This window comes from Lepisma saccharinum, chromosome 19 (genome assembly GCF_977018435.1).
Source record: "Lepisma saccharinum chromosome 19, izLepSacc3.1, whole genome shotgun sequence".
Taxonomy (NCBI): Eukaryota; Metazoa; Arthropoda; class Insecta; order Zygentoma; family Lepismatidae; genus Lepisma; species Lepisma saccharinum.
Window position 1 is genome coordinate 54,463,001 of NC_139247.1, and position 13,347 is coordinate 54,476,347.

A 13,347-nucleotide genomic window follows, 5' to 3' on the forward strand; every position below is an offset into this window, starting at 1 on the left:
TGCTTAAATCTGGGCTGACAACTCTTCAGCAAACTTCTGATGCTCAATTAAAAGAAATTAGAATTGATCTTGCTCAATATAAGAAGGAGTGTTTAATTAGAACAGAGAAAGTGGAATCTCATATAAAAGCAATATCCATGAAAGTGGATACTGATATTTCTGCAGTATCCTGTGTTGTGGAACAAAAGATGGAAAATTTGGGTAAGCAGGTTGGTGCTGTACAAGAAGCACATGCAGATTTGGCAGAGCGACTGCATGTTAAGAGACACATGCAAAAGGAATGGTGTGAAACTAAACAGCATTTAGCAAATACTTTGTCCTCTCTTTCAAGTTTACCTAAACCTTCAGTGTGTGATGGTGCTTCTTCTCCACAAATTCAACCTAACCAAGAGATGACTTCTGATCAATTTCAGTACAAAGTGCTTCATAATGAAGAGGATGGCTCAGCAGGGAAGATGCCAAATGAACTTATTCACACCATGCAAGGACTTGTGGCAAGTGATTGCAAATTAGAGAATAGTGATCACTCTCAGGACCAGGTTCTGCAGGATCAAATAATGGGTGTAAAGCTAGAAGTTTTAACATTGGTTAAAGAAGTGTTGTCACCGATTAGTCAGTGTAGGTTAGAATCAGCTGGCAGAAGAACTCTTACAAAGAGAAAACGTGCAAAAGTTCCCACAGTAGTGAATAGTTCTGATAGTTGTGTTGATGAGGATGTAGTGCACAGGCATGTATCTAAGGTATGTGATAAAGCCACTAATACTGAAACAGAGTCATCTGGCATGAAGAAAAGTTATTTGATTCTACCAATGACCGTAGAGGAACACCATCTGGTCATCGCCAAGATTATGCTAAAGGTGATTCTTGTTTGCATCATAATAAGTACATAAATAAGAGTGATGTAAATGGTCCTTCTCAAAGTGCAACTTTTGCGACTAGTACTCAATATGACAACTCTTTAGCGCACCGACAATCTTTCATAAAGCCACAAGAATTGTGCAAGTTTCCTCAGTTTGATGGAATCTCGATGGACAGTATGCCATCGGAATTTTTGGAGAAAGTTGAGGAAATGATGGATATTTACAATATCAAGGAAAAGGATTACATGCAATATATACCTAAGTTACTCAAAGACTGTGCAAAAAGTTGGTACACTCAGAATAAATCTTCCTTCAATACTTACCATGATTTTAAAAAGGCCTTTCTGTCTCACTATGAGAATTCTAGGTGGAAGAGTGTCACATTGACTAGGATACTGAATACTCAATTTTCTAGAGCTGCACATGGTAACTTACAGAAATTTGTAAACAATAATTATAAATTGCTCAAATCCATCCAGCCTCATGCGGAGGAAGCACACTTGATTGCACAAGTGGCAACGCTTTTGCCATTTAAGATCAGAGAGCACTTTGTGGTAAATAATGTTGAAACATTGCAAAGAGCATTGCAAGCCATAGAGAATTTTGAATCGCTTAGAGACATCCCACTTAGGATGAGCAATTCAGAATATGGTGTGAAAAATCGAAACTTTAAAGCTAAAGTAGCTCAAGTGACTGTGGAACAAGCATCTAGTGCAGATAAAGAGAATACATACTCTCGCAAATCAAATTACACAAGAACTAATTTTCATAGGAACTATGACAAAACAAACCCTGGGGTTAAGAGCTACAATTGCGGAACAGATAAGATTCCCACAGTAGCTAATGGTGTTGTTTCCCAAGCGGAAAACTGATGAGGACTCATGTTTGGGGAGGTAACATGGGTGCTAATAATGTATTAAAGCCTCCAAATAAGAATAGATTTGCCTATAATATAAACACAATGGAAACAGACATTCTAACTCCTATACTTGACAATAATCAATTAGTAGGAGATAGCATGATGCTTAGACTTTCACAAAATATCTTAGGTGAACCTGTGAAGGTGGAAAAGGATGGTACACGGCACATTGGATTATGTGTTTCAGGTCAAACAATAGATCAGCTAAGACAAAGAATAGAATCTTATAACAAGTTATCAGACCAGGTTATGTTAATGATTGGCACGAATGATCTACTGAAACGGAGAAATGATGATGATATCAAACAAAGCTTTAACAGACTGATACAGGTCATGAAAAATAAGACAAGGAATATAATTGTAAGTTGTTGCAATTTTTATATAGTATGAGTGTCATCCGAAATATGCAGTTGCCTGTCAAAAGTGTGTATAATACTTTTAAGACTGAAGTGTCAGTTCATGCAACTGAGATAGGTGACAAAGAGCGTAACAAGATTGGACACTTAAATCAGGGAAGATCTCATGTTCCTGAAAATCAAAAAAAACTAGTCAATTCCCTTTGCCTTGAGGCAGGTGACAAAGGGTATGCTATAAACCCTGCCATAGCAGTTGTTAATGTTGGGGATTGGGAAAAAGGCTTAGAAACTGAAGATCAAAATTACATGAAAGAAAATTACAGACCAATCAATAATGTTCCTAATGGTTCGAATACTGCAAAAATTTGGGTTAATATACTAGATCATAAACATTTGGCTCTATGTGATAGTGGAGCTGAAATTAGTTTGCTTTCCTATAAGGTGTGGAAAAATATCTCTTCTACAGCCAGTAGGCCAAGATTATTGAGTACTAAAAACATTAGACTAGTGGATTTTACAGGCTCTAAAAAGAACAAAGTTTTAGGTTTAACTAGGCTTATGATTGTTATCGGTTTGCAAAGTTTGTTGGTACAATTTTTAGTGGTTCAGAATCTGCAGGTGGATATGATCTTGGGCTTAGATGTTCTATATGCATTGAAAGGTACCTTAGATTTATCTAAGAAGGCACTTGTATGTGATAATGATAAATATGATGTACTTGCCCGTTTCGTTCCATTGGAAAATACTGTAGATGTGGATCATTATTATGAATGTTCTTTTGTGTCAAGTTCTGAGGGTAATAAGGTGGGTGATGAAACAATATTAAAAATTTCTGGTCAGTTGGATCAAACTGAGATGTTGTCGGTAGTTGAAAAACAGAAATTTTTAAATATATTGTATAAATATAAAAAATTGTTTTCCATTAATCCAGGTTTATGTAAAAATTATGTGCACACAATGGAACTGGATACAGACAAACCGTGGTAGGTCGAAACTATCCTATTCCATTTGCATACCGGGACGAAGTTAGAGAACAGATCAACACCATGTTGGAATGGGACGTGATTGAATTGTCCAACTCTGAATACTTATCCCCTCTATTGGTTGTACCTAAGCCAGGTGGAGGGATAAGAATGTGTGTTGATCTAAAAGGGATAAATAAGCATGTAAAGTTGATGCAAATTCATCCCGTAAAAATAGATGAGTTATTAGTACAGTTTCAAGGTTGTAATTATTTCTCATCTATAGATTTAGGTAATGCCTTTTGGCAAATTGCTTTGGATGAACAAAGTAGAAAATACACAGCATTTTCATTCGAAGGCGTGTTATATCAATTTAAACGTGTTGTATTTGGATCAGTGAATGGCACCGCTGTCTTTGTAGATGCAATGAATAGAGTTTTGGCTGATTGTAAGGATTTTGTAGTGGTGTATGTGGATGATATCATTATAAGATCCAAAGACTTTGATTCTCATCTGACTCATGTTGAAAGTGTATTTAATTGTCTACTGAAAGCAGGCATGACCCTTAAAATAGAGAAATGTAAATTTTGCTGCAGGGAGATAAAGTTTTTGGGTCACATCATTGCCCCAAAAGGGTATCATAAAGATCCAGTTTTTGTCAAGTCTATAATAGAGTTACCGGAACCTAGCTCAATTAAACAATTGCAAAAGATATTAGGTTCCTTAAATTGGATTAGTAAATACATAAAAAATTATGCAATGTTTGCCCAACCCATGTATGAGCTTCTCAAAGCTAAACAAAAATGGTGTTGGAATAAAGAGGCATCTGAAGCATTTCAGCTTTTGAAGGAAAAAATTGCTGAACAAGTAATGCTTGCATTTCCCGATTTTGAACATAATTTCTTTGTTCAAACTGATGCTTCGATTATTGGAGTAGCGGGTTATTGTTTCCAGATCATAGAAGGAGGGTTCAAGCCTCTTGGATTTGTCAGCAGGTTGTTAAAAGATTATGAGAAATCTTATACATCTACTGAAATGGAGGTGTTGGCGATCCTATATACTATAGACAAATTTGCTTCTATACTAAAAGGGAGGCATTTTGTCATTATTACAGATCATAAAGCCCTCACGTGGTTGGAAACTGCCCACACGTGGAATGCTCGTCTCACTCGCTGGTTCATCCAGTTACAGATGTATTCTTTTGATGTTCAATATTGCAAAGGCAAGGAAAATGTAATCGCTGATTTGCTAAGTCGATCTTTTCCTTGGCAGTTGGACATGCATTATCATGACAACTACTCCGAGTTGGAATTAATGCTGCAACCTTTGTGTAACTGTAAGGAACTTGCGAATGCACAGAGAAATGATATCGAATTGAATGAGATCATTTCCTATCTCTCTGGAGATGTTGATACTGATAATTCTCGCTGTAGGAATTGGCGGAAACAGTATTGTCTCAGGGAGAACATATTATGTGGCAGGGATTTTCACAGACCAGAAAAGTTAAGGATATGCTTACCTGCCTCCTTAATTGGTAATATGCTCATCAAGTTTCATGATGAGAGTGGTCATTTCGGTGCATCTCGGACAATGGCACAAATATATAGAAATTTCCGATGGAAAAACATGTTTGGAGATATAAAACAATATGTTGCTGATTGCGATACTTGTGTCAGGTCAAAGCCCAATAAACATCCTGCAAAACATTTAGTTAAAATACACCTGACCAGTAAACCTGGAAAAGTCCTTTTTGTGGATTTGCAAGGTCCATTCGTCATGGGTTCTAAACGGGAGAGATTTTTGTTGACAGTGTTGGATGCTGCAAGTCGGTACTTGTTGGCTTATCCTATTGTCAACAGTAATGCAAATACAGTCATCAAAAAGCTTATCAATTGTTATTTTGTCCATTTGGGTATTCCTGAAAAATTGATTGCCGATAATGGACCTCAATTCAGATCTCATCAGTTTGCAGATAAAATGAAACACTTAGGCATCATGTTAGTGTTCACTCCTCCATATCATCCATCCTCGAATATGGTTGAGAGATATCATGCAGAGCTTAACCGCTTAATGAGAGTTTTATGTCAGGATAGTCATACCCTATGGCCTGAAAAGGTTAATGTTGCCCTTCATTGTTTAAATAATGCAATTTCATCTCAAACAGGTTATGCTCCTATAGAACTACGATTAAATATGGAACCTAACATGAGCATATTCAATAATATCACTGAAGATGAAGTAATGTCATGGGATAATAAAATTTACATGGCACATCTAAAAAGTTTTGAGGCCAGACGTAAGAAAACAAACCAAATCAACCAAAAACAACAAGATAAAGTTTCCATATTAGTTGGTGGTTTGTTGTTTGTTAGAAACAGACATAAAGATTTAGAAAATAATCCCATTAAGAAATACTGCTTCTTGTTTGAAGGACCTTATTTGTGTGTTGAGAATCATGATAATTCAACAGTTACATTGTTAGAATGCAACACTGGTAATCCTGTGAGTCAAGTGGCCATTGAACACATCAAAGTGTGGAAGTGTTCTAATGCCAAAAGGTATAAATGGCTAGAAATTTTGCAAAACTGCAACAAGTCACATGAGGAGCTAATAAAGAGATTGTTGCAAGGATGCAAGGTAGATGACATACTTGTCAGATCTTCAAAGGAAACAGATATTTCTGTAGTGAAGATGTAAGATTAAGTAAGCATAAAGGGTTGGTTGGTTGGGAGTTTCTTATTGACTGAGTTTCAAGGGTGGTATTTAAGACCTCAGTTCTTTACTTTTTTAATTATTCATATATTAATTTTGGCATGAAATTGCTTATGCTAACATGTTGTTTATTTTGTTGGTTTGAAGGACAAAAGATACTGCTTCATATCACAACCATACCCATGAGAGTTGGTTGGTTGAGTTCTTCTCTTACGCTGTTGGTTAAAGGTGGTACTGTGAGTCACAGTACTTTGTGCATAATTTTTCTTTTGTCGGCTGTTAATGTCAAAATTTTCTCACCTTTCGTGCTTCTTTCCTTGAGTCTGAAACATTAGTTCAGGTATGAAGTATTCCTCTGTAGAGTTTGCCTTAAGTTGAGCTTCATGATCCGACATTGGTCCTCATTCATATTTCTTGATCCTTAGTAGTGTTGAACGGTGGAAAAATTTAATATAACAAATATTCTTTGTTATGTGTATTTTAGAGTGCAAAAAATGTATAATATAATGTGATGGCATGTGGAAATAATTTTGAATGCTAAGATTTAGCTTTGGCTTGAAAAATATTTACTAGAGCACAAAGATTCCAAGAGTTGAATCGTAGGCTCAAATAGGAATGAACTTGACAAGGAGCAAAGAGATTCACGTGTTGATCCAAGCTTAAGTCAAGTAGTTGGTTCCTTTAAAATGCTAGAATGCATTATGGCTCCAAAATGTGTTCACAAAGGGCAGAATAGGAAATTCGTGCCATGACGCTGTGAGTTCAGGAACAACAGTTATTTATAATTTATAATTTTTGTGCGCACATCATAATTTATACATTTCTTGCATGAATTCATTTGCGATGTAAAAAATCTTATATTCTGCACTCCGTAAATCTGAGGATGTTTGCTTTTCGATGCAGGGACTTACATTTTTGTCTTGTTAGCTGATGTTGCTAGATGAATGGATCAATTCCTAATGGGAAATTTAGATCAGAGGTAACTTACTCTACATGTAAAAAATTATTATTAATATATTTTTTGGCTAAATAAAGATTAATATAGAAATTTTGCTCCCAGGTTGAGAATTAAGTTCTGAATGGTGCTTTATTGGTTGATAATAAATAATAATGTTATGTAGGTACATTGTTTATGTAAAAATGGTTACTTTACTGGATAATAATTGTTGGTATGTCGAACTTGATATTTTTTGTTTTTCAATATTATTATGTACTAAAAATTCATTATGTGTAGTTCCACTGTATTGGTTCATTATGAACAAGTTCTTGTATTGTTGGAAAACAAATATTCAGTTACACTCAATTGATTATAATGCTGAACATGAAAACAGATTGTAAATATAGAGGAAATATATTAATTATTATATGTTAAAGTCTCAGTAGTGCTCAGATCTGTTGTGGGTTCATCCCTTGTTGAGCGCCAGTATGACAATAATAATAATAGCTACCTATTGTGCTGATACTGAGTTTGAATTATACTGACAAAGTCGTTATATGAGTTGTTAGGTTCCAACAATGTAACATTATTGACAATATTCATTGTACAGAGTGATCACAAAGTCCCATTACCCCCTATGTATTACATAGATGTTAGTGAGCACAAAGTCCCATTACCCCCTATGTATTACATAGATGTTAATGAATTGTTGTTCCTTATTGTTGCAGGATCTACATCTAAATCATGGCTGATGAGTCCACTTAGAGGAGAATTTCCCATCGTACATGGCGGAGAATCATACTCTGTTATGAAAACGATGGTGTACACACAGACACTCTGGACTAAATCATAACGAATAGTCACACTACCTCCGAGTTGTCCTCTGCCATGATCTCACATCAATACAATGCGACCATCTATGACGATGTGGACACGCGATAATAGGGGGTAATGGGACTTTGTAATCACTCTTTACAAGAGTTCCTATTTGTTAAATTATGCCATTGTTACAGCTAACAGAATAACCACAGCAAAAACAAGCCAGCTTGAAAAACTGAGTGTAAAATGCAAGGAACGTATCAGAACTTCATATATTATTTTATACCACTTAATTGAAATAAGTATTGGTTGTATGTGTTTTCAGAATTCCAAAAGTTAAGTATTCAAGGATATATGCAGGCTGGGATAAAATTCCCTTCCACCAGAGGAATGAGCAATGTTCATTTCTCGGGAAAGCGACTCTTATCCCACCCTGTAGTACTTACTTTTTCTTCCCCTTTGTACTGTTAGGTGTCGGGTTCCTTCAGCCATCTTGTAAACATTTTCCTATCTTGAGCCATTCTCTTAACTTCCCATACGGTCTTCTCTATTTAAGTAACTACCTCTGATAGATATTTCTCCTATTCTATTCTAGATCGTCGTCTTCCTCTCCTGTCTTCTGGTCTTGTTTCCAGTATTTGCTTATGTTTTCCCTCTTCTTCCATTATAGTAGTAATAAAAAATATTGACAATATACTATTAGTTCTTGAAGCTTTCCTGGTGGCGAATGATGAAGAGGTTTTCTTTGGATATGAATCAGGTGATTTCCGGAAACGCTTCCAAGCTTTCGAGAGCTAACTTTACTCTCATCTTCAGGGATTGAATATTCAATTAGCTCTCGAAATCCAATCCGAAAATCACCTGGTTAATATCCCGAGAAAACCTTTTCATAACACTGGTCTACAAAAAAAATATTTGTGAGTGTTACAAGAACAAAACAAGGTGTTTCTAGAAGTTGCTGAGCCCCTGAATGCAGATCTGATTTCAGAATTTCTCCATCGGGCTCAGATTTCCTGTAAATATGTTTTTTGTATTTTCCTACCTCAGCCTATGTTCTATATGTATTGGTCGAAAGGACTCGCTTTCACAAAAGTGCTACAAACGTAAAAGGTAATAAATCTGTGTCAGTATACAAAGGAATGAAGTACATGAGTAACATGAAAGTGTATAAACATACCTAAAAATGTTTCCTTCCCGATTTCCTACAAACTTTTCCTCAGGAACATCTCTTCGTAAGGTCCAGTAGTCGGACAGCATTGCGGCACTCCATTTGCCTTGATACCGCTTTTGCATTAGAGCAATGTCTTGGTGAAACCGTTCACCGTGTTCGTCACTAACAGCACAAAGGTTAGTTGGGAAGAAGTCCAGGTGATCATTCAAGAAATGTAATTTTAGAGGCATGTTGCATTCCATACGTTGGTATGATCTAATTAGTCCATGTACAATATCGCGATACTTCTCTGCTTTATGGTTGCCTAAAAAGTTTTTACATACACTTGTAAAATACAACCATGCGATTTTTTCAACATCTGTTAATTGTTGAATGAAATTCTCGTCATTCATCAATTCCCTTATTTGATGCACTACAAATATTCCTTCTTTAATTTGGCATCACTGATTCTTGGCAATTTCTGTTGCAAGTACATGAATCCACGTGAAGTTCTGTCCATGGCTTTCACAAAGTTTTTAATTAATCCCAATTTTATGTGTAGAGGAGAGAGATACACATTTTTGGGGTCAACAAGAGGAGTATTCGCCACATTCTTCTGTCCAAGCACTAATTCACTACGAAGAGACCATTTTTTCCCACAATAGTGATTTTTTTCTGTCTCTGCTGTCCCACTCGCATAAGAAGCAGCAATGCTTTGTGTACCCAAGCTGCATGCCAAGCAGAATTGTAATTACCTTCAGATCTCCGCATATATTCCATTTGTATTTCTCATATTGGATATTTGTAAGAAGTTGTTTCAAGTTCTCATACGTCTCCTTCATTTTAACAGCATGAGCAATTGGTACTGATGGGAATTTGTTTCCATTATGGAGAAGTACAGCTTTCATACTAACTTTGCTGGAATCAATGAAAAGACGCCGATCGTGTGAACTGTATTCATGGCCAAGACAATCCATAACGGATGAGATGTCATTACAAAAACCCATGTCTCCTTCGTGGGAGAAATATTCTGAGAAAATAGTATGGCGGTCACGAAAAAAACACACTTTCATATCGCAAGTGAGGAGATTCCAACCTTTCAGTCGCGAAGCTAAAAGTTCAAACTGTTGCTTAGACAAATTTAAATCCCACGTAATATCGTTCAGATACCCTTGTGACAGTAAGTGTGGCTCCATTGATGAACTGGACACTTTAAGTGTTGAGTCGGCAGTTTCTTCACTTCTTGCACTTTCTTCCCCGTGTTGGTCAGGACAATCATCTTCACTCACAGTCACATTCTCAGGAGGCTTTGGTACCAGCAATTCTTCGTTGTGACATACAGGTCTCATGACTGATAGTAAATTTGGGTACTGCACAGTGTTCTTTGTTTTCGAAGTGTTCGGGCATGACTCATCGACAGTGTTGCCATGCCTCTCTCTTATTCACAATTTGGTTTGTTTCAATTGGAGGAAGGTCCCTGGCCTTAGGAATGTGCTGGTCATTCTATGGTCATATAATGACTGTTATTCAACAATATCTGTAGAGTAAATATAGGTTAAGCCACAGCCCAATAGGTAGAATTTCCATGAATTGCATTAGGTACAGGTTAGTGTATAACAAGAAAACTGAGCCCGATAAGAAAAAACTGATTTCATTTTCGAATTCAGCACCACCGACTTACCATAGAACACCATTCACAGTCCTTGTAACAAATTTCATGTTGACCAGTGTAATATTAGTTGTTTTGATGCTTATAACTAGGGCCCGGGACTTTATATCCTATAAAACTGTAAAATATGTATTTAATTATGTCATATAAATTGGAAAATATGTCATGAAAAATTACAAATATGTCAGAAAAATGCAGAAATATTCACAGTAAAGCCAAAAATATGCACAACAGTACTCTCTAATTTCTCCCATACCCGATAGAGTAGAGTAGGGGCTGTAATGTACCGAATGTTATTTTTACTCTTGACTGATATTTGTGAAAAGCGAAAAAGGCAAAGAAATGAGAACCAAACTTCTTTACTTCCCGTGCAACAATGAGAGAGAATATTTTTCCTCAATAATGTTTGCATGGCTATCAATTGTCGGTGGGATAAAAAAGTGGGGGTATTTTTGTTCTGTACTAAGAAAAGACGGCACCTTTCTTCCTCCGTAATTCCCATATCCTGCCATCGACAATATGAACTATCCGTTGTGCTAAAGCTACGAAGAAAAAATTATGAATTAACCGATTATGTGCGAGAGAATTACGAAGTTATACAGAAATATGTCTTATTACAACAAAATTGAAGAAATATGTTTTAAAAACGCGAAATTGGTGAAATATGTCAAAATATGCTTTGTCAAGTTTGTCTATTTCGGCTTATTTTCATCAGATATGTAAAGATTTCACCCCAATAATAGATCCAAAGCCAAATGAAAAAAATATTATTACATAAAGTTTCGGGCCCTATTTATAACTATTATTACTTCTTACGAAATTTATGTCAACGTATTCCCCGCATGCAAATATTTCTAGCGACGTACAGTAAAGGAAAAAAAATACTTCCCCCATTGAGCCTTAATACCAGTAGTCTTATGGGGGAAGTATTTCTTTTCACGACTGTACATGACAATGGATAATGTCTAATTAATATTGCATGTTAATAAAGAACTATCGTCGTTAACATTCAGAGAATTATTAATCGTCAACGTCGCGACGTAACTAAAAATACAATTGAGCCCGTGGATGCAGGGACCTGTAACGTAACCGAACTTGTAACGCTGTCAAGTTACGAACGGACTATCGATATGCGTTACAATAGCATTGGCGTTCCAGACAGTACCGGACAGATTGGACCTACCAACAACCTGGGTAAATTAGGCGTAACGTTACTCAACGACCCATTCGCTTCAGGTACTGAGTGGAACGGGTCTCGGATGGAACGGGTACGATCGCACCCGTACATACCGTACCGGAACGGTGGCTACCGGGTACGAAATGAACCACAGGTTTGTAACCGGTACTAATGAACTATGACCAGCGCTTGTTCTTAAAATACCGGAACGTGGATAGAAATGGATGAAGCGGGTAATATTTGTAACAGCAAGTTACGGTACGTATCAAAACACATACTGAGCGTATTCAAATTAAGTTTACTGTCAATCAAAATTCCACAGCAGCAAATGGAATACCGATAAATTTACACTTCTTTGTTTAAAAACTAATTATAATAACTTTAAAAAAAAGTAATTCGTGGTCTTTTGGGTTATTATTTATCAGAAAAATATGTATAAATACTATCTAGTTTATCTTCTATTAATTTGTTAATAATGGTGAGCTAAGCAAAAATAGAAACAATTAGATCAAGACCATGTATAATATACTAATTACAATGACCTGCGTAGAAAGTCGATATTCCTCCTTCAGGCAACCAACATGCGCAGTAGGCACCATTAGGTTTAAAATAGATAGATAAGTGAAATTCAGTTTGACGGTAGATTATGCTAATTAGAGCATGGGAAATCAACATGATTGTGGCGAACCGGAAGTTGATGGACGCCATACTATCTAAAAAAGTAGTATTTTCCAATATGGCGTCCATCAGCTTCCGGTTTTCCACAATCATGTTCATTTGCCTTGCTCTAATTGACATAAGCTTACATGAAACCTAATTTCACTTCTCTATCTTAAGAAGTGACATTTTACAATATGGCGTCCATTAACTTCCGGTTTTCCACAATCATGTTGATTTGCAATGCTCTAATTCGCATAAGCTACCATAAAATCGAATTTCACTTCTCTATCTTAAAAAGTAGTATTTTCAATATGGCGTCAATCAGCTTCCGGTTTTCCACAATCATGTTGATTTGCCATGCTCTAATAAGCATAAGCTACCACCAAACCGAATTTCACTTCTCCATCTTAAGAAGTAGCAATTTTCAATATGGCGTCCATCAGCTTCTGGGTTTCAACAAACATATTGATTTGCCATGCTCTAATTAGCATGAGTTATCATCAAACCGAATTTCACAGTTCTATCTTATGAAGTAACATTTTTCAATATGGTGGTCATGAACTTCAGGTTTTCCACAATCATGTTGATTTAACATGCACTAATTAGCAAAAGCTACCACCAAACCGAATTTCACTTCTTTATCTTAAGAAGTAACATTTTTCAATATGGCGTCTAATTTCCAGTTTTACGAAAATCATGTTGATTGGCAATGCCCTAATTAGTATAAGTCAAACCGAATTTAAGATCTGTTACTTAATAGGTATCATTTCTCAATATGGCGTACATTAACTTCCCCTTTTTTCCAGATGTATTAATTGGTAATATTCTAATTACTATAAACTATCATCATATCGAACTTTCAATATCTTGCTTGAAAAGAATTCTTTTTCAATATGTTGGCATCACTAACTAACTAACTAACTAACTAACTCTCTAGCCTTCTTAAACCCGAAGGTTCATGGCTGCAGCAACACAGGCCTTCCATCTGTCCCTATCTTGAGCAAGATCTATATACTCTTTTCCATCCCTACCGATTTCCTTTAGGTCCATCTCAACGTTGTCCCTCCATCTTCGTCTTGGCCTTCCTACAGGTCTCTTACCATCTGGTTTCCCAACAAGAATCCTG